The sequence below is a fragment of the Oncorhynchus keta genome, chromosome 25, assembly GCF_023373465.1.
Source record: "Oncorhynchus keta strain PuntledgeMale-10-30-2019 chromosome 25, Oket_V2, whole genome shotgun sequence".
Lineage (NCBI taxonomy): Eukaryota > Metazoa > Chordata > Actinopteri > Salmoniformes > Salmonidae > Oncorhynchus > Oncorhynchus keta.
The window spans coordinates 7,475,795-7,496,102 of NC_068445.1; the positions used below are offsets into that span (position 1 = coordinate 7,475,795).

Sequence of the window (20,308 nt, forward strand, 5' to 3'; positions counted from 1 at the left end):
TGACCTTTCTCCAATCATCAGGTTCATGTCCATTCTGTTATTTTAATTCCTAATTATTTTGTTTAACCCCCCCCCCCTTTCCCTACGCACAGGTGATGCGGCAATCTAAAAATACCATAGTCAGAGAGTACTTTGCATCAAAGGAGTCAGATGGCAGGCGGCGACCAGAGACGGTGACAGCTCACCAAGTCTTTCTCCCACCTCTTTCCCATCTGTCCCCCTGAAGTCACGATTACATTGTTTCTTTCCTTGTACATTGCCTCAATAGTATAACATATTAAATATAGTATGGCTGTATGGGGACGTGCCGTTTTCAGAATTACCAACAACTGAGAAAAGCAATAGATTGCTCTGTGTTTAAATTAGATTATTTATTGTCCCCTTGAAACAACACTAAATTGTAAAAGCAGTCTGCTAGAACTGACACTGATTCCAGGCCTGTTTCTCTGTAGGTTGCTAGCCAGTTTAAGAGCAGTCTGCTGGGACTGACAGACATCCTCATGTCTAAGGAGCCCTGGTATGTGCGCTGCCTCAAATCTAACGAGTCCCAACAGCCAGGTGAGAGATCCTCTGACCTCCACCACGTGCACCAGATCTTCACCAGCTGGTGGCACTTCCAAATTGCAAAATGGCAACCTGTCAACTGTGTTTATGAAGCAATTTCTCCTTCTTTCTTTCTCTTTTGCCCTCTGTCTTTCTCTCCTTTTGTGTGCACGCGCGCACACGCACAACAGGGCAGTTTGACGACGTGCTGGTTCGGCACCAAGTGAAGTACCTGGGGCTGATGGAACACCTTAGGGTCAGACGGGCAGGTTTTGCATACCGATGCCGCTATGACGTTTTTCTGCAGAGGTAGGACAGTAGAACTTATTGCTTTAGCAGACCACGTTGATTACTTTGTAGAGGGAGGAATTTCAGCCTATAATTTGCCTTCACATGAGCTGTTGATATTAGGGGCCTGGTCCAAAAATGGCATCCACCTCCCAAACGTAAAAATATATTTTCACATGATCCTGCTCTTGTACAGTAAAATAAATTGCACACCATCCCCCCCTCATAGAATGAACTCAAAATAAGTCAGATGTTCAACATTGTGATGCCATATTTATAATTATATATATGCAACAAATATTCCACCAACAGATTTGTGTCAATGCAGCACACAACCATTAAACAAAGCATACTGACTTCGGCAACTTCAATATCATGGGTGCGTTAACACCACAATAAATAGACTATGTCAATCTTGACCAACAGAAAATACATCCCTCCCTACCATGTAGGTTCTACCCAGTATTGAATGTCATTGAACATTTTGGTGTTTTGTAACAGATGTCTCTTTCCATTCATCAAATGGCCGCTGCACAGTTTAGATTGATTGAATGGTTATATGTCAGTAAAAAAAATAAAACTGTTGTGGAAATTACCACCAGGGATACCTGAAGTTAATTGTAACAAGTGCGCTGAGAATCGGGAAGCAAGTACAGGGAGCGAGTGTTTTAATAAATAAACAAAACCATAAACACAACAATAAACGCGAACACAAACAACGCATCGACATGAAACAGAGTCAACTCTAGGCATACTGATGGTTTTGTCACAAAAAATGTTGCGTAAGTATAGCGAATATTCCCACTCTGCTATTAGCATGTGCGTTCTAGTCAACAGCTCTCGCAGATACAGTACGGGTTAGCCTACGACATGATGTGATTATTATGGACAAAAAGTATTTTTGTTTATCAAACGGCAGCCAAACATCAATCATCAGCCACGTCCTCAGAGAATGCGCAGACCAGATGGCTGGAGTGTTTCCGGACATATTCAATCTCTCCCTATCCCAGTCTGTTGCCTCCACTTGCTTAAAGATGTCCACCATTTTCCTGTACCGAAGAAAGCAAAAGTTAACTGAACTAAATGACTACCGCCCCGTAGCACTCACTTCTGTCATCATTAAGTGCTTTGAGAGGCTAGTTAAAGAGCATATCAACTCCACCTTACCCGACACCCTAGCACCACTGCAATTTGCATACCGCCTCAAAAGATCCACGGATGATGCAATCGCCATTGCACTGCACACTGCCCTATCCCATCTGGACAAGAGGAAGACTTATGTAAGAATGCTGTTCATTGACTACAGCTCAGCCTTCAACAACATAGTACCCTCCAAGCTCATCATTAAGCTCAGGGACCTGGGTCTGAACCCCACCCTGTGCAACTGTGTCCTGGACTTTCTGACAGGCAGCCCCCAGGTGGTGAAGGTAGACAACAACACCAAGGGTGCATGCTCAGCCCTCTCCTGTACTCCCTGTTTACCCATGACTGCATCAGTATCAGAATGAAAAATACAGCGATTGGCCTGCTACTGTGTCTTTCTAAACCTTATAAACTGCAGAGAGGAGATCCACAACTGATCCAAATGGAATGAGACATTGAAATCAATGCCTTTGCCAAGTTATATTTTCACTGCAGCCTAGTGTATCATTTTGTACACTTGAAAACAGTAATACAATTATTCATTGCATTGTGGTGTTGTTGGCTAGTCTAGCTAGGATAATTTTATTGTCCCTAAGCAAGATCTACAGGGGAGCTTTCTGATCTGCGTGTCTCATGTCTTCACTGTTCTTTCATGCACAATAATGCAGCTGGCCTCTACATTGTCTATCAGCTATTCCTATTTGTTATTGTGGATTCAAATTGAAAACTGATGCCGCTTTGAATGCTTTTATATGTGGTATGATTGCTAGTTAGCCTATTGCATATCTTGACAAACAATCCACCTACAACTACATATGTCACCATGACAGTTAGACGGGAAGACTATTACTGATCTGTGGTACTGTAAAAGTTAGTGTGTAGAAAAGTGTAGTGCATATTTCTACCTGTCCATTATTATTTATTTTTTATTGAGTCCCCTTGGGGAAATTTGTCTTGTGTCTCAACACAAACAAGCACAGGTATTACATTCAGTACAACATACTGTAGAGCATTAGGCCTACTCCATCTAGGTGATGTGTGATCCACCTCCAGATACAAGCCCCTATGCCCAGCCACCTGGCCCTATTGGAGAGGAGTGGCTGCAGAAGGAGTGGAAGTGCTGGTGCAGCACCTGGGATACCTGCCAGATGAGTACAAAATGGGCAGGTGAGAGCAGCTAACCAGTGTGGGCAACTCATTTCTCCTTGACTAAATTGGTTCATACAGACCTCTGTTAACTTTCCATTTCACTTTAGAACCAAGATATTTATCCGCCACCCCAGGACACTTTTTGCTACAGAGGATGCCTTTGAGGTCTGCAAACATGATCTTGGTAAGGACAGGAAAACTAAGATAAATCAAGAGGTTTTATTTATTTGCATAGAGATTTTAATATTACTCATTGATATTACAGCATCAAGGATTCAGGCCCAGTACAAGGCATACTGGCAAAAAGGACAATTCAGAAGACAGAAAGAAGCCGGTAAGTGACTGCTAAGCTACATGATGTGGTCCTCTGTAGCCATTGTTGGGGAAGCTACTCGAAAAATATAGTTTACCAAGCTACCAATTACTTCACACTAGAAGACATTAAGCTACACTAAAGCTACCCTTAAAGGGCAAGTCCGACACTTTTCAACCTCATATTCATCATCTCCAGCACCAAACCAGTGTCTACATATGTGAAAACAGTACATTTCTATGATCTGTGGTAAAAAAAAATATAAGAAGAAATTATTAAAATAAAAAAAACAGGGATTTTCAAAAGCTGCAAGAGTTTCTAGCCAAAGGGAGGGTATTTTCTTGCTCCTCACATCACTGCGAATCTCATAGTGTTTTAAAATAACTGTTCATCTTTAATGATGTCATCGGGTAGAACTTTTTAACTTTATAACTTCTACAAAACGTAGAACTGTGCTGTTGTGAAAATATGTTGACACTGGTATTGTGCTGGAGGTAATGAAAATGAGGTTGAAAAGTGGTGGAGTTGCGCTTTAAGAAAAATTTTGAAAAAGTCGTTCACTACATCCAAACTACTCCATCGTGAAAAATGATATATCATAGACTACAAATCGGAAGAACAGATCAATTTAGGTTCATATGTTAGCAGAGGGGTTAACATGGCAAAAAAGGAATTCACTACTGAAAAGATGACCTAGATTTGAATTAGGTTCAACTACCACAAAGCTACTGTAAAATGTAGTTAAATTACTAGTTGAACTACATGTAGTTCACTATTCCCTAACACTGCCTGTAGCTCAGTTGGTAGAGCATGGTGCTTGCAACACCATTATAGTGGGTTTGATTCCCAGGACCATCCACATGTAAAAGAAAAATGGATGCACGCACGACTGTAAGTTACTTTGAATAAAAGTGTCTGCTAAATGGCATATATTTATTAAATATACACTGAACAAAAATATAAAATATAAATACAACATGTAAAGCATTGGTCCTGAAATAAAAGATCCCCAAAATTGTCCATATGCACAAAAAGCTTATTTCTCTCAGATTTTGTGCACAAATTTGTTTACATTACTGTTAGTGAGCATTTCTCCTTTGCCAAGATAATACATCCACCTGACAGGTGTGGCATATCAAGAAGCTGATTAAACAGCAGGATCATTACACAGGTGCACCTTGTGCTGGGGAGAATTAAAGGCCACTCTAAATTGTGTAGTTCTGTCACACAACACAATGCCACAGATGTCTCAAGCTTTGAGGGAGTGTGCAGTTAGCATGCTGATTGCAGGAATGTCCACCAGAGCTGTTGCCAGAGAACTGAATGTTAATTTCTCTACCGTAAGCCCCCTCCAATGTTGTTTTAGAGAATTTGGCGGTACGTTCAACCAGCCTCACGACCACAGACAACGTGTATGGCTTCGTATGGGCGAGCGGTTTGCTGATGTCAACGTTGTGAACAGAGTGCCCCATGGTGTCGGTGTGGTTACGGTATGGGCAAGCATAAGCTACGGACAAAGAACGCAATTGCACTTTATCAATGGCAATTTCACAGAGATACCATGACGAGATCCTGAGGCCCATTGTCATTCCATTCATCTGACACCATCATCTCGTGTTTCAGCATGATAATGCCCCATGTCGTAAGGATCTGTACACAATTCATGAAAACTGAAAATGTCCCAGTTCTTCCATGGCCTGCATACTCACCAGACATGTCACTCGTTGAGCACGTTTGGGATGCTCTGTATCGACGTGTACGACAGCGTGTTCCAATTCCCACCAATATCCAGCAACTTCGCACAGCCATTGAAGAGAAGTGGGAAAACATTCCACAGGCCACAATCAACAGCCTGATCAACTCTATGCGAAGGAGATATGTCACGCTGCATGAGGCAAATGGTGGTCACACCAGATACTGACTGGTTTTCTGATCCACGCCCCTACCTTTTTTTTAAAAGGTATCTGTGACCAACAGATGCATATCTGTATTCACAGTCATGTGAAATCCATAGATTAGGGCCTAATGAATTTATTTAAATTGACTGATTTCCTTATACAATCTGTAACTCAGTAAAATCTTTTCAATTGTTGCATGTAGAGTTTATATTTTTGTTCAGTGTATTATGATGTGTGTAACATGACATAGGATAAATGGTACATTTTTTGGAGAGCAGGAACATTGTAGACAAGCTGTATATTAATTTCGCTGGCCATGTAAACAGAATGGAGTAGTCTGAACTAAAACTAAATATACAGAGACATTCAATGGGTTCACCATTCTCTCCATTTTATTAAGAGACCTGTTGTGTCATGTGATCCTTAGCCACCAAGATTGAGACTTGCTGGCGAGGAGTACAAGCCAGGAAAGCGAAAGGGAGGAGACAATGGGCTGTCAAGGTCATCAAGAAGTAAGATGGAGGACGAGGTTATATCTTCAGGCTCTAGCACTACAATGTTGACCCATCAACCAAAATTACATAACCTCGTTTATACTCTAGACTATGTCATAGTTTAGGTCCATAGTGGATTGAAGCCTATCCTTTCCTAGCACAGTCACAGAAGACACAGGGCAGTTTTACAAATACATGACCAATTTGATAATTTTCTATCCCAGGTTTATTAAAGGATACATGGCCAGAGGGGAGGCAAAGTCCACCGATAACTCAGAATACCTGGCCTTTGTCAGACAGAACTACCTAAACAGGCTGAAAGACAATCTCCCCAAAATGGTTCTGGATAAAACCAGCTGGCTAACCCCTCCACCGGTATTGACGGAGGTATGTATTGACATTGGAATTCAATTACATTGAATTGAGGATGGCTAATTTGCTTAAAGGGGAAGATCAGTGAAACTTGGCTGTGGAACTGTGCTTGTTCTACTTGTACAGACCTCAGAGATCCTGCGTCAGCTCCACATGCGTCTCATGGTGAGGAAGTATATCAGAGGTATCACTGAACAACAGAAAGCACAGGTAAAACCAGAATTACTCCTTAATTTTCCATTTTTACCCAATGAGTCCCACCATCACGCCGGTCTTGAATTAGGACCAGAAGTTGAAAGAATACTGAAGCTAGCTAGCTACCGTTGACCCCCCGCCCTTTCTTCTGTGGGGTTTATCTGTCCTGGGTATGCCAACATGCAGGAACGGCCCAAATTGCAGGCCGCAATTGCAGGCCGCAATTGCACCCTTCTCAATCTGGGGAGTGCCAGGGCACACTGGACCTACCCAAAATATTTGATGTCAAATTAGCTCTAAAGGCAACAACAGAACCTCATGGAAATGCAACAAATAACAATTAACCAAATGCGGTGTGCGCCTGTGACTAGTGACGAGGGGAGCAGGGAAGGGGGAGAGAGATAGCAACCAAGTCGACTTGCACTGGTAGATTAAAGGGTTCTCCACAGTGATTTAACAGTCTTTTTATTTTTTATTTATCCTTTATTTAACTAGGCAAGTCAGTTAAGAACAAATTCTTATTTACAATGACGGCCTACCAGAAGGATAAAGGCCCGCGGTGGGATGGGGGCTGGGATATTATTATATATATTTTTAAATATAGGACAAAACACATCACGATAAGAGAGACAACACAACACTACATAAAGAGAGACCTAAGACAACAACGTAGCAAGGCAGCAACACATGACAACACAGCATGGTAGCAACACAACATGACAACAATATGGTAGCATCATAACAGACAACAGCACAGAGGGAAAGAAGATAGAGACAACAATACATCACGCAAAGCAGCCACAACTGTCGGTAAGAGTGTCCATGATTGAGTCTTTGAATGAAGAGATTGAGATAAAAACTGTCCAGTTTGAGTGTTTGTTTCAGCTCGTTCCAGTCGCTAGCTGCAGCAAACTGAAAAGAGGAGCGACCCAGAGATGTGTGTGCTTTGGGGACCTTTAACAGAAAGTGACTGGCAGAACAGGTGTTGTATGTGGAGGATGAGGGCTGCATTAGATATCTCAGATAGGGGGGAGTGAGGCCTAAGAGGTTTTTATAAATAAGCATCAACCAGTGTGTCTTGTGACGGGTATACAGAGATGACCATTTTACAGAGGAGAATAGAGTGCAGTGATGTGTCCTATAAGGAGCATTGGTAGCAAATCTGATGGTAGAATGATAAAGAACATCAAGCCGCCCGAGAGCACCCTGACCCGCCGATCTATAAATTGTCTCCGTAATTTAGCATGGGTAGGATGGTCATCTGAATCAGTGTTAGTTTGGCAGCTGGGTTGACAGAGGAGCGAATGCGATAGAGGAAATCAAGTCTAGATTTAACTTTAGCCTGCAGCTCTGATATGTGCTGAGAGAAGGACAGTGTACCATCTAGCCATACTCCCGAGTGCTTGTATGAGGTGACTACCTCAAGCTCTAAACCCTCAGAGGTAGTAATCACACCTGTGGGGAGAGGGGCATTCTTCTTACTAAACCACATGACATTTGTTTTGGAGGTGTTCAGAACAACGTTAATGGTAGAGACCGTTTAACACAAAATCCGGGGAGGGGACAGCTGTGTATAAGACTGTAGAATCTGCATATAAATGGATGAGAGAGCTTCCTACTGCCTGAGCTATGTTGTTGATGTAAATTGAGAAGAGCGTGGGGCCTAGGATCGAGCCTTGGGGTACACCCTTGGTGATAGGCAGTGGCTGAGACAGCAGATGTTCTAACTTTATACACTGCACTCTTTGAGGCAGTTAGCAAACCAGGCCAAAGACCCCCTCAGTCCAATTCTGAGGCCAATACTCCGTAGCCGGCCCACAAGAATGGAATGGTCTACCGTATCAAAAGCTTTGGCCAAGTCAATAAAAATAGCAGCATAACATTGATTATAATCAAGGGCAATGGTGACATCATTGAGGACCTTTAAGGTTGCAGTGACACATCCATAACCTGAGCAGAAACCAGAGTGCATACTAGAGAGAATACTATAGACATCAAGAAAGCCAGTCAGTTGATTATTGACAAGTTTTTCCAACACTTTTGATAGACAAGGCAAAATATAAATAGGCCTATAATGCAATTGCCAAATTAAATTCTTGAGGTGGAGTAACTCTGCAAGATCAAGGTCGAATTATGGGCTGAACCTGTTTTTAGTTCTCATTTTCTTTATGGGGGTGTGTTTGATAACAATAACACTGAAAATATCAAAAAAGAAAGTCCAAGTGTCTCCAACAGAGGGGGTGAAGCTGATTCTATATCATTTTAGAGGCCAGTTCATGAAGGAAGGCTTGCTCATTAATGTTTTTTAGCAAGCATCTATGACAAATCAGGACATGTCATTTCACTGAGCAGCCATTACAAACAAAGGCTGTAAAACAGTGATCACTAAGGTCATTACTGAAAACACCAGACTGATAACTGTCAGGATCATTTGTGAGGGTAACATTGAGGAGAGTAGCCTTTTCTGGATGTTTGGAGTCATACCTTGTGGGATTGGTAATAATCTGAAAAAGATTTAGGGAGTCCTATTGCTTTAGGACTTGGTCAGGTGGATTTAAGTATGTCCCAGTACAGGTCACCTAACATGACAAATTCAGACTTAGTGTAAGGGGCCAGGAGAGAGTTTAGTGTAGGTAGGGTACAGGCCGGTGCTGATGGAGGACGATAGCACCCAGCAATCGTCAACAAAGAGCTATTTGAAAGTTTAATGCTTAGAATCAAATTTTTTGGGGACAGACTTGTTGGAGACAACCGAGGACTGAAGGTGATCCTTGGTAAAGAGTACCACTCTCCCACATTTGGAAGATCTGTCTTGCCGAAAAAGGTTATAACCAGAAAGGTTAACATCAGTGTTCAAAACACTTTTCCTTAACTACGTCTCAGTAATGACCAACACATCTGGATTGGAGCTGTGAACCCATACTTTCAATTGATCCATTTTAGGTAATAAGCTTCTAGTGTTAACGTGCAGAAAACCCAGGGTTTTACGAGAGCAGAATCAGTGAAGCATATATCAGAGCACAAGTCAGAATTGGGTCTTGCAACAGTAGATGGGCCAGGGTGTACATTCACATTTCCAGATATCAGCAGTAATACAATCAAGGCACGGCAGAAGACAGGGAGACCTATGCAGCGCTGATTTATGTGCATTAGATGGCAACAAGATCATATTGTACAGCAATTTCATCAGGTAACATGAATACAAAGCTGGCGAGAGGTGGTTAGAATAGGAGCTATGGAGTGTTCCAAAGATTCTGCTGCACAAAAGTATGTAGAACTTCAGAGCTACACAAGCAAAGCTCCGTTGGATCCGTCACGGATCCGTTGACTGTGTGGAGCCCTTAATTTATGGTTAGATATTTATAATCTCATCTGAGGAGATAGTACCAGTCTTTACCACATCGAACCAAAATAAGCTAGTTACACTAACTAGCCAGCTAGCTAACGTTAGCTAGGCTAATTGAGACTAGCTACATTATTTTAATTGTGTGCCTTCTCCACTCCATTCAGATTATTAAGTAGCAGCCCATTGTTGGCTCTTGGTGTGGTAGCCATTCCTTATCATTTAACTTTTAGTTCTGTTATTATATTTCCATCTTCCATTGATTAGCCTAGATATCTAATAAATTGCCACATGGAGGCTCTAGCTCTATGGACAGGTTAGCTGACAATGTCACGAAAACAATGCTTCAATGGGGCAGAAATCCTGTGTTGTTGTGATTCTTGGTGGCCAGATAGCTAGCAACAATGACAAGAAGCTGCCATGTGGGGAATGGTAGGTGGATAGTTTCAGTTAGTTTTATCTTGTTCTTGATACCATGTCTTGTTTTGAGGTGTTTCGACACATCTACACTAATATTATTAAAATTAGCTAGGTAGCTAACCAACAACTGTACAGTACCAGTCAATACTTTGGACAAGCCTACTCATTCAAGAATTCTTCTTTATTTGTACTATTTTCTACATTGTAGAATAACAGTGAAGACAACAAAACTATGAAATAACACATATGGAATGATGTAGTAACCAAAAGAGTGTTAAACAAATCAAAATATATTTGAGATTCTTCAAAGTAGCCACTCTTTGCCTTGATGACAGTGTTGCACACAATTTTTCTGCCTATTTTGCATGTTATTTTGGCATTAATACGTGTCATATCAGTTTACAAACAATGTAAAATAATATATATCATTCAGTTAATAAAGCTGCTTACACACATATTCTCTTTTTTGTTTTCTTGAGTAAGGCAGCTCTGAAATGCAGGTGTTTCAGCCTAGCTCAGTGCTTTCTGTGGTGGTTGGCCGAGCCAGCAGAAAATAGGAGCATTACGCCGTGATTGGCTCAGTGTTCTGTCACTCATGGGGACAGTAGGTCATCCCCAAGTTTAAGTGCTTAGTAAGGGTAGCCATCCAAAATTTCAGCCCTTTGGGTCCTGCAATAGAGTTATATTACAAGTGCCCTTCCAAGAAGGCTCAAGGTCATTGGCCACAGATAAAATGACGCCAAATCACATTATATTTACAGTAGCTTTGATTGGACTGAACATGTCAACATATTACTTTCAAAGTCTTAGCTAGCAGTCATCATCATGAATCAAGTCAATAATCCACTGGCAAATCCTTTTTAATCCTTATCATATGAAGAGAAATAATGAAGAGAATTGATAGATAAAATGTATCGGTGCTCATCGGCCATTGGGCATAAAGATTACACAAGAAGTTGGAAATCGCAAATTCAACAATGAGTCGTTTGGAAGGAAAGAGTGGCTAACTACAAGCATTGCAATGCAACCACTAACGTTAGCCTGCTATTCAATGGAGTGGCTCTGTGTTTTTCCCCCCGAGTTCCCACTATAAATCCAGAGAATGCCAGACTTTGATGACAAAATTAGCCAACAAAAGGCCGCCACGCCACCTTCACAAGGTGAGTCCAAAAATGTATTGTGTGCTGCTGCATAAATTATGTAATATGCCAGTGTTCAATGTGCCCTACCCTAATAATTTGGTCTATATTCACCGTTCTGTTCTAACTTGGTTGTGCACATGTATCCGATCACTTGCTCTGTAATATGAGTAGTATTATTATTTCAATAAAAATTCAGAGAAATGCAATCATCGAATATTGTAAGAGCTTTCATTGTCTGTTTATATGTCCCCATTATTTATCCTACGGTTCTGACTTGTACAGGGAGTACACTGTAAAAACGGCCCATGTTCTGAATTCTGTCGCTGTACATTTCAAAAGTGCTGAACAAATATTTATATTGACTAGATAGGTGGTCGTTCGCTCGCTTATTGTCTTAATCGAAAATACGGATTGCCTCTTATCCGCTTGTCGTCCAGAAACCACATTCGTTTAAGCAAGTCAGCCATATCAGCTACTGTATGTTTTTTTTAAAGGCAGTAAATGAGGCTGAATGAACTGTTTCGCTGCCAGACAAGGCTCTGCTGAAAGCCAGGTGTAGCATTGGTAAGGTGTTGGGACTGCTGTTGGGACTCTGCTGTTGGGACAGCTTTTTGTAGGCCCTAACAGTTTGTGGGCACCGTTTGTCACTGTTATATTGAAATAAGTGTATTGTTTAGTGTTGTGTTGTGTAGTGGCTTTGCTGTAATGCATCCCACTTTTAGTTTTTTGCCCCACCAACATTTACATGCTAAAATCACTGCTTATTATTCTCAAGATACTGAGACTGTAATGAGTCTGTCAGATGTTCTCTGACCTAAAAAGTTGCCTAATGAGATGAGCCTATGTCTAGCTGTAGCTATTGTGTTGACACACACAGTTATATGCAAGATGCATTAATGTATTGTTCTCTCTCACTTCACATGCAGACACACACTCAATGAAATGAGATTGATGTGTAGACAATACATTATTTGTGAGAAACACTGATGTTGAGTGAATACATCAATCATTAAGGTTAATGTAATGAATGATAGGCCTACTTCAACTCTCATTAATGTGTAATGAACGGCTGCACATTTTATGTGATTTAATTATGTGATACTTGGCTATTCTATGCTTTCATACATCATCTGAGTGATCTAACCAAATATAGTTAACGAATAACGAATAATGAATAAAAGAATAATGAAACTTGACACATTCTATTTTATACTTACTGAGTCTGGCTTTTAGATTAACATTATCCTAATTTGCACATGACTAAGTACATCAGATAGCTAAAAATCCTAAATCTCTCTAAATATGTCATGATCAAGCAAGCTAATGTTAGCTAAATGGCTAGCTAGCTAGTTCACTTGTTTTTGATGTTAGTCTCGCTAATGTTGTTCCCTAGCCCACCATACATAGTGACAATGACGTGCAAGCCACAATAACGGCTAATATTTTCGAGTGCTGGTTAGCCATGCAGCTAGCTAGCTAACTTACTGTAGCTGCAAGGATGGCCTCTCCTGTACATGAAGGAGAACTGGTCACTGAAATGCAACCATTGATTCTCCTCCTTGTGTTTTCCAGAAGACACAGACACTGGGTATGTGTCTGGATTGTCTCCTGACTCTCCTCAGTCATTGTTTTTCACACACACCGCTTTGATTAAAAAAAACTTTTACTCTCTTTCACGACAAGTCAGACTAACAAAGTTATTTTCGCGTTTTTGAAAATCTGCCTACTGTTAGATTTGCGTCAATTCAAATCTGGTATCAGGATAAATATGACAATGAGTCAACGATTGTATACTATGTATTTTTTATTAGCTAAGCAAAAAGTGGTAAATGCAATTTTCGTATATATACGGGCTCTCTGTCCCACCTCGCAGGGCAAACAGAGAACTGACTTGTTCCTGACAAAGATATTATAATATACCCTGATGACAGTAGTAGTTCCTGCTTCCGAGCAAGCCTGTCAGAGTAGAGACTGGGTGTGGTTTAAACTCACCCAGCCTATCGTTGATAGTTGGCGCAGAGGCTGGTCCCAGCCCCCTTCGCGCTTCAGTTGATAGATGTAACTGTTGCTGTGAAGAATATCTATGTGCTCATGCTCGATACCGTTATCTCGCACCTGGCTCCTGTTATCTAACAAAAGACCGTTTGTTCTCGCAACACTACGTTCTGAATGTGCCCCCCCCCAACTCATTGCACAGTTCCTGTCTTCATGTTATTCTGTATTTTTCCATCATGAGAAAGGCCCATGGCCCTGAAACTGTTAACAATGTTTCAAGTCAGCTATGTTGCAAAACACATACATACATCCACACAAGCCAACAGCAGATAATATTACATTTACATTTAAGTCATTTAGCTGACGCTCTTATCCAGAGCGACTTACAAATTGTTTCAATCACATATGGAAACATATGGAAACGGGCTATAGTGCATAACACAGAATCCTCATACTACCATCATCGTTCAGTCTGCGTGCACGGCGCATATTTTATTTGAGGGGCCCCAGCCCATGTAACATCATGATAAACTATGGATAGCCTACAAAATTGTAGTCTGTAATTTATGGCTTTAAAAAGGTAGTGAAATACAATAATTAATTCAAAACATACTTAAGTCAAAATGTAATTACTGACTTTGAAAAATAATCAAAGTACTCGGGAAAGCTACTCAATTACAGTAACAAGAGTATTTGTAATTAGTTACTTCCACCCCTGTTTAGGAATTTTTAAACACAAAGTGTGTTTGAGCTACAGACTTCTGGGTTGTACCATTGGAGTTGTCTATTTTTTCTGCATCCATACCAATCATTTGTTTGTGTGATTAACGGGGGCTGAGCTAGGGCAGTGTTTGTGAGACAAGAGCAGATCCCAAAGAGGCTCCGGGCTGGGTCTTTTTTACTAAAACATCCGAATGGTTAAGCTACTAAAAACGATTAAAAGCTATCTATGAAAAGATGAGACTCTCATATACACGCTCTAGCTACACAAGAGTTTTTAGAAGGTAAGGGGTTCTTTTACGTAGAAGATCGTAGGAAATCCCAGAACGTAGTGTCTATAATACAGTAATAAGCTCACATAGTTGCTCTCACTCCAAATTCCTGACAGTTGTCATTGACGAGTTGGATATTCATTTCCCCCTGAGCAAACCATTTCTGTACTTACAGCTTCATATAAATTCATTCTGATCAGGTTTTTGTTTTGGCGGACCGTATTTTCTTTAATAATATAATAATATAAATATAAAAATTGACATTTGTGAATCAAACTCATGAAATCAACTGTTTACGTGAAATTGTTATTAAATCTAAGGGCTGAACATGCAGATAAATGAAAACTAGATTTTTGCTATCCATTACGTCATGGATATAGTAGGCAACAGACTTTTGTTGTAGTACTGTACATGTTTTATTTGATTTACTGTGTTGTAGGCATAGGGGCCTAAAAGGTTAGGATTTTAAACCTTGTATAACCTGTATAGCTTATGCAGATGTTTGTGATCACATGAATGTGTAATTCCGTCTTTGTGATGTTTATTAATTGTGTTTCCCTCCCAGCTTCAACTCAAGGGGATCACCAGTGTCATCTTCAAGGGCAAGAAGGACAGCTACCCACAGAGTGTCTCCCAACCCTATGTGGACACCAGGATCAGTCAGTATATAGTAGCACAGCGGTTCCCAAACTAGGGATCGCAACCCCATGTGGGGTCGCAGGAGGGGACCTGATATGGGGGTCGCAGGAGAATTTCCAAAATCCTGAGAATAAAATACGATATACAACTATATATATCTACAAAATATACAGTGTGTATGTATATATATATATATATATATATATACAGTACCAGTCAAAAGTTTGGACACACCTACTTATTTAAGGGTTTTTCATAATTTTTGACTATTTTCTACATTGTAGAATAATAGTGACGACATCAGAACTATGAAATAACACGTATGGAATCATGTAGTAACTGTCACTTTGGCATGAAGAGATTCGGGAGACAGGCGCAGGAATGCGTAATATATTTTTTTATTATGCCCAAATTACGGCGTGCTGTGTTAAGGCACAAGGACAAAGACCAAACAAACACGAAACAAAAACACAGGGTTGAAACTCAAACAAAAGAGCGAGGAGTACCTCGAATAAATAACACACGCACACAATGATTATCGCACGGGACGAGACCCGTAATCATCTGCACAATCCATAACACACAGCACAGGTACTCACACGCACCAACAGACGTCGTAACAATAATCGACAGCACCATGGTGAACAAAGGGGACATTATACAAATACAATCAGTGGGAATAGGGACCAGGTGTGCGCTATGAAAGTTCCAGAGGGATCCATGACAGTAACCAAAAAAGTGTTAAACAAATCAAAACATATTTTAGATTCTTCAAAGTAGACACCTTTTGCCTTGACGACAGCTTGAAGGAGTTCCCACATATGCTGAGCGCTTGTTTGCTGCTTTTCCTTCACTCTGCGGTCCAACTCATCCCAAACCATCTCAAACCATTGGGTTGAGATTGGGTGATAGTGGAGGCCAGGTCATCTGATGCAACACTCCGTCACTCTCCTTCTTGGTCAAATAGCCCTTACACAGCCTGGAGGTGTGTGTTTGGGTCATTGTCCTGTTGAAAAACAAATGATAGTCCCACTATGCGGCAGGTAGCCTAGTGGTTAGAGCATTGGGCCAGTAACCGAAAGGTTGCTAGATCGAATCCTCGAGCTGACAAGGTAAAAATCTGTTGTTCTGCCCCTGAACAAGGCAGTTAACCCACTGTCCCTAGGCTGTCATTGTGAATAAGAATTTGACACAGCATCGGTAAAGTGTCCCACACGATTGATGCCTGCTCACCTCCAACACTTGGAAGAGCACATATTGACCTACAGCGGCAAGAACAAGTATGTGAACCCTTTGGAATTGTCTGGATTTCTGCATAAATTGGTCATCAATTTAGATCCGATCTTCATCTAAGTTGCAACAACAGACAAACAGTCTGCTTAAACTAATAACACACAAATGATTGTATTTTTCTTGTCTATATTGAATAGATCATTTAAACATTCACTGTGTTTGTTGATAAAAAGTATGTGAACCCCTAGGCTAATGACTTCTCCATTAGCTAATTGGAGTCAGGAGTCAGCTAACCTGGAGTACAATCATTGAGACGAGATTGGAGATATTGGTTAGAGCTGCCCTGCCCTATAAAAAACACTCACAAAATTTGAGTTTACTATTCACACGAAGCGAAGCATTGGCTGATGCCAATGAACCATGCCTCGAACAAAAGAGATCTCAGAAGACCCAAGATTAAGAATTGTTGACTTGCATAAAGCTGGAAAGGGTTACAAAAGTATCTCTAAAAGCCTTGATGTTCATCAGTCCATGGTAAGACAAGTTGTCTATAAATGGAGAAAGTTCAACACTGTTGCTACTCTCTCTAGGAGTGGCCGTCCTGCAAAGATGACTGCAAGAGCACAGCGCAGAATGCTCAATGAGGTGAAGAAGAATCTTAGAGTGTCAGCTAGTTTAAAGAAATCTCTGGGACATGCTAACATCTCTGACGAGTCTACGATAACGTAAAACACTAAACAAGAATGGTGTTCATGGGAGGACACCACGGAAGAAGCCAAGTGTCCCAAAATAGTGCTGCACGTCTGAAGTTCGCAAAAGAGCATCTGGATGTTCCACAGCGCTACTGGCATAAATATTCTGTGGACAGATTAAACTGAGTTGTTTGGAAGGAACACACAACACTATGTGTGGAGAGAAAAAGGCACAGCACACTAACATCAAAACTAACATCATCCCAACTGTAAAGTATGGTGGAGGGAGCATCATGGTTTGGAGCTGCTTTGCTGCCTCAGGGCCTGGACAGCTTGCTATCATCGATGGAAATATGAATTCCCAAGTTTTTGAAGACATTTTGCAGGAGAATGTAAGGCTATCTGTCCGCCAATTGAAGCTCAACAGAAGTTGGATGATGCAACAGGACAATGACACAAAACGCAGAAGTAAATCAACAACAGAATGGCTTCAACAGAAGAAAATACGACTTCTGGATTGGCCCAGTCAGAGTTGTGACATCAACCCGATTGAGAGGCTATGGCGTGACCTCAAGAGAGCGGTTCACACCAGACATCCCAAGAATATTGCAGTTGAATTCCTTCTGACCGTTGTGCAGGTGTGATGCGCAACTACTCTGAGCATTTATGTCACATTCAAAATAACTGGGAATTCTGAAATCTCTGACTTCAGTGCGTTCAAGACAACTGGAAACTCGGAAAGAAATGGTCATCCAACTCGGAATTCCAACTCTGAACCTCGGGCCTCTTTCCAGAGCTCCGGCTTTCCGACCTGAAGATCACTGACGTCATAATTTGACCTTGAGTTCCCAGTTGTCTTAAAAACACCATAAAACTTGTGGTAGGCTACCCTTCACCAGCTCATATCTGTGTGAAGCTGGATTCAGTGCTCTCTCCTGCATTAAACCAAATATTGATCCAGTTTGGATGTGACCTCAGAGATGAGGTGCGCACTGTTGACCACGCCCCTTGACTTTGAGAAGCTCCGACACGACATGCATCAAGCACACCCATCTCGTTAGTGGTGGTAAGATAAGAGACTACGTCAGACTAATTTGCAATTGACTGTCATAGCCCCACATTAAAATGTGCTGGTGAGTTAAAAAGACAATCAGAAACACTGTTAGAATGTTTTTCAATTGACTGCCACAGCCCCAAATAAACAAGTTAACATCGGCTGTTAATTACATATTTATTTTCACCAGGTTGGGGTCGCAAGATTTTTCAGATATCAAAATGGGGTTGTGGGACAAAAACGTTTGGAAACCCCTGTAGTAGTGAATAGTATCTGTGTATTATGTGGTGTCTTACTTAAACTGGTATTTTAGGGTCAAATGCCACATCTTACACTATGTTCTTTTTTCAGGTGAACAGGACATAAATATGAAGGTCCTGCAGATGATTCACCATGAAGGAATCAAGGTAATCAAGACACTTGTGTTGCAGTGTGTCCTTTACACTTAAAACTCATAGAAAGATTGTTTCAATCGTTTCAAAATATTTTCTCTCTTTTTCTCTCCTCCTCCCTCTCTCACTCTTACACCATCTCTCTTCCCTCTCGCTCTCTCTCGCCCCTCTCTCCCACCATCTTTCTCTCTCTCTTTGCAGTACAGCATACCAATAGTGAAGTACGACAGGAATGGATTTAAAGCCCGACCTCGGCAGCTCATCCTCACACAGACTGCTGCCTATGTGGTGGATGATGCCAAGATCAAGCAGAGAGTGTTGTACACTATTCTGAAAGGTGAGCATCCAGCATGCCGTGGATTGGATGGATGGGGTTCTAGCTTGTCTGATCTCTCTTGCAAAATAGATTTGATCTCAATGAGACGAATCTTAACTTCCATTTAAGTCACATTTTTACAATGGATTACTAGGTCAAAATTCTACTTAAGGGGAAGTTTGGATTCTCCCCAATGGGACTAATGTGGATAAATACTGGTTGTATAGAATAGATTTGGTTTTAAAGTGTACTGATCTGTGTGAGTGCTGCTTACTCGATTACAGGTGTGTCGGTCAGTACCTTGAGTGATGGCATCATCATTTTCCATATTCCAAATGAAGACGATAAGCAGAAGGTAGGAGGACCCGGTCTCCACACCCTCACACAACATATAGAATAATAGTCTGGTAATGTCCATGTAGTGCCTCTGTTATTCAAGTGATTCTAACCAGGAACTGCTCAAAATGGAATCCGATGTGCATCCAAAATGGCGCCCTATTACATATAGTGCACTACGTGCCCTGGTCAAAAGTATTGCACTATACAGGGAATATAATGCCATTTCAGACACAGTCCTAATGCTATCCAATGTGTCCTGACCTCGTGTGCCCAGGGGGACCTAATCATGCAGTGTGACCACCTGTTTGAAGCGTTGACCAAACTCAGCGTGGTTGCCAACAAGCAGAGCGCCATCAACGTGGTCCAGGGCAGGTAAGGCTGTGGCTGACAGGATTGATTCTGGGAGTTCTAGTCCGATGGGTCAAGAGGCCAGATGAGCTTACTTATGAATGTTATTTTATTTAGGATAGTCCACTCAGTAACAATTGCCAGTGTTTTCCAAGGAGTGCTGGGTGAATAAGACTATGATATGTGGTTATTTTTTAGCATCAAGTTTCAGATGAAGGCGGGGAAAGAGGGCATTGTGGAATTCAGCAGTGGCCAGGAGTCCATGGTGTACAAGGACAAGAATGGACATCTCATGGTGGTGAGTGATGCTGTTACTGCTGTTGAGAGGGGCCTGGTTGCCTGTTCCCAGACCTGTTTGTACTGTCTTGGCCAACTCCTATGGCCATTGCCACATAATTTGCCTCAGATCTGGGACCAGGCTCGTGCACAGCTGGTTAGAATCATATGCTTTCTGCTGACTTTTATTTTAGCTGCTAGAAGAATGTCACGGCTTCAATAAGTAGTGAGTGCAGGAGTCAGGCGCAGAGAGCAGGGTAGTTCAAAAGATGTGGATCTTTAATATTCCAAAAAAACAGAGAGACGGTCACGCCACACACACAAGGGCGCGTAAAGTCCCAGTCCAAACAAACAGGACGAAACTGATCGGAAAAAAAGAAACCACAAGAATAATCAAACACCATAAAGAGAAAAACAAGCACAAAAGCCGGCGGGCCTACAGGGTTTAAATAGCCCACAACCAAACCTAAACACCAAACAGGTGCAACAAATCAGACACAACTAAATGAAACAGAAAAGGGGATCGGTGGGAGCTCGTAGGCCTGGCGAGGACGACCTCCGAGTGGCACCCGAACAAGAAGAGGCACCATCTTCGGCGGGATTCGTGACAAAGAAGACATTTATTTTTATTGTCCACACAAAGTAGAATGTTTCCTTTGGCTTCCCAGTGGCATTATACACAGAACAGACAAACAAATATTGAAATGACTGTGATCGCATTGATATGATATC

At 41.4% G+C, this 20,308-nt stretch overlaps 1 pseudogene; it reads left to right on the forward strand.

Moving 5' to 3' along the window:
* LOC118357896 (unconventional myosin-Ih-like) overlaps nt 1–20,308 on the forward strand; it is a 40,682-nt pseudogene that overhangs the window by 18,905 nt on the left and 1,469 nt on the right.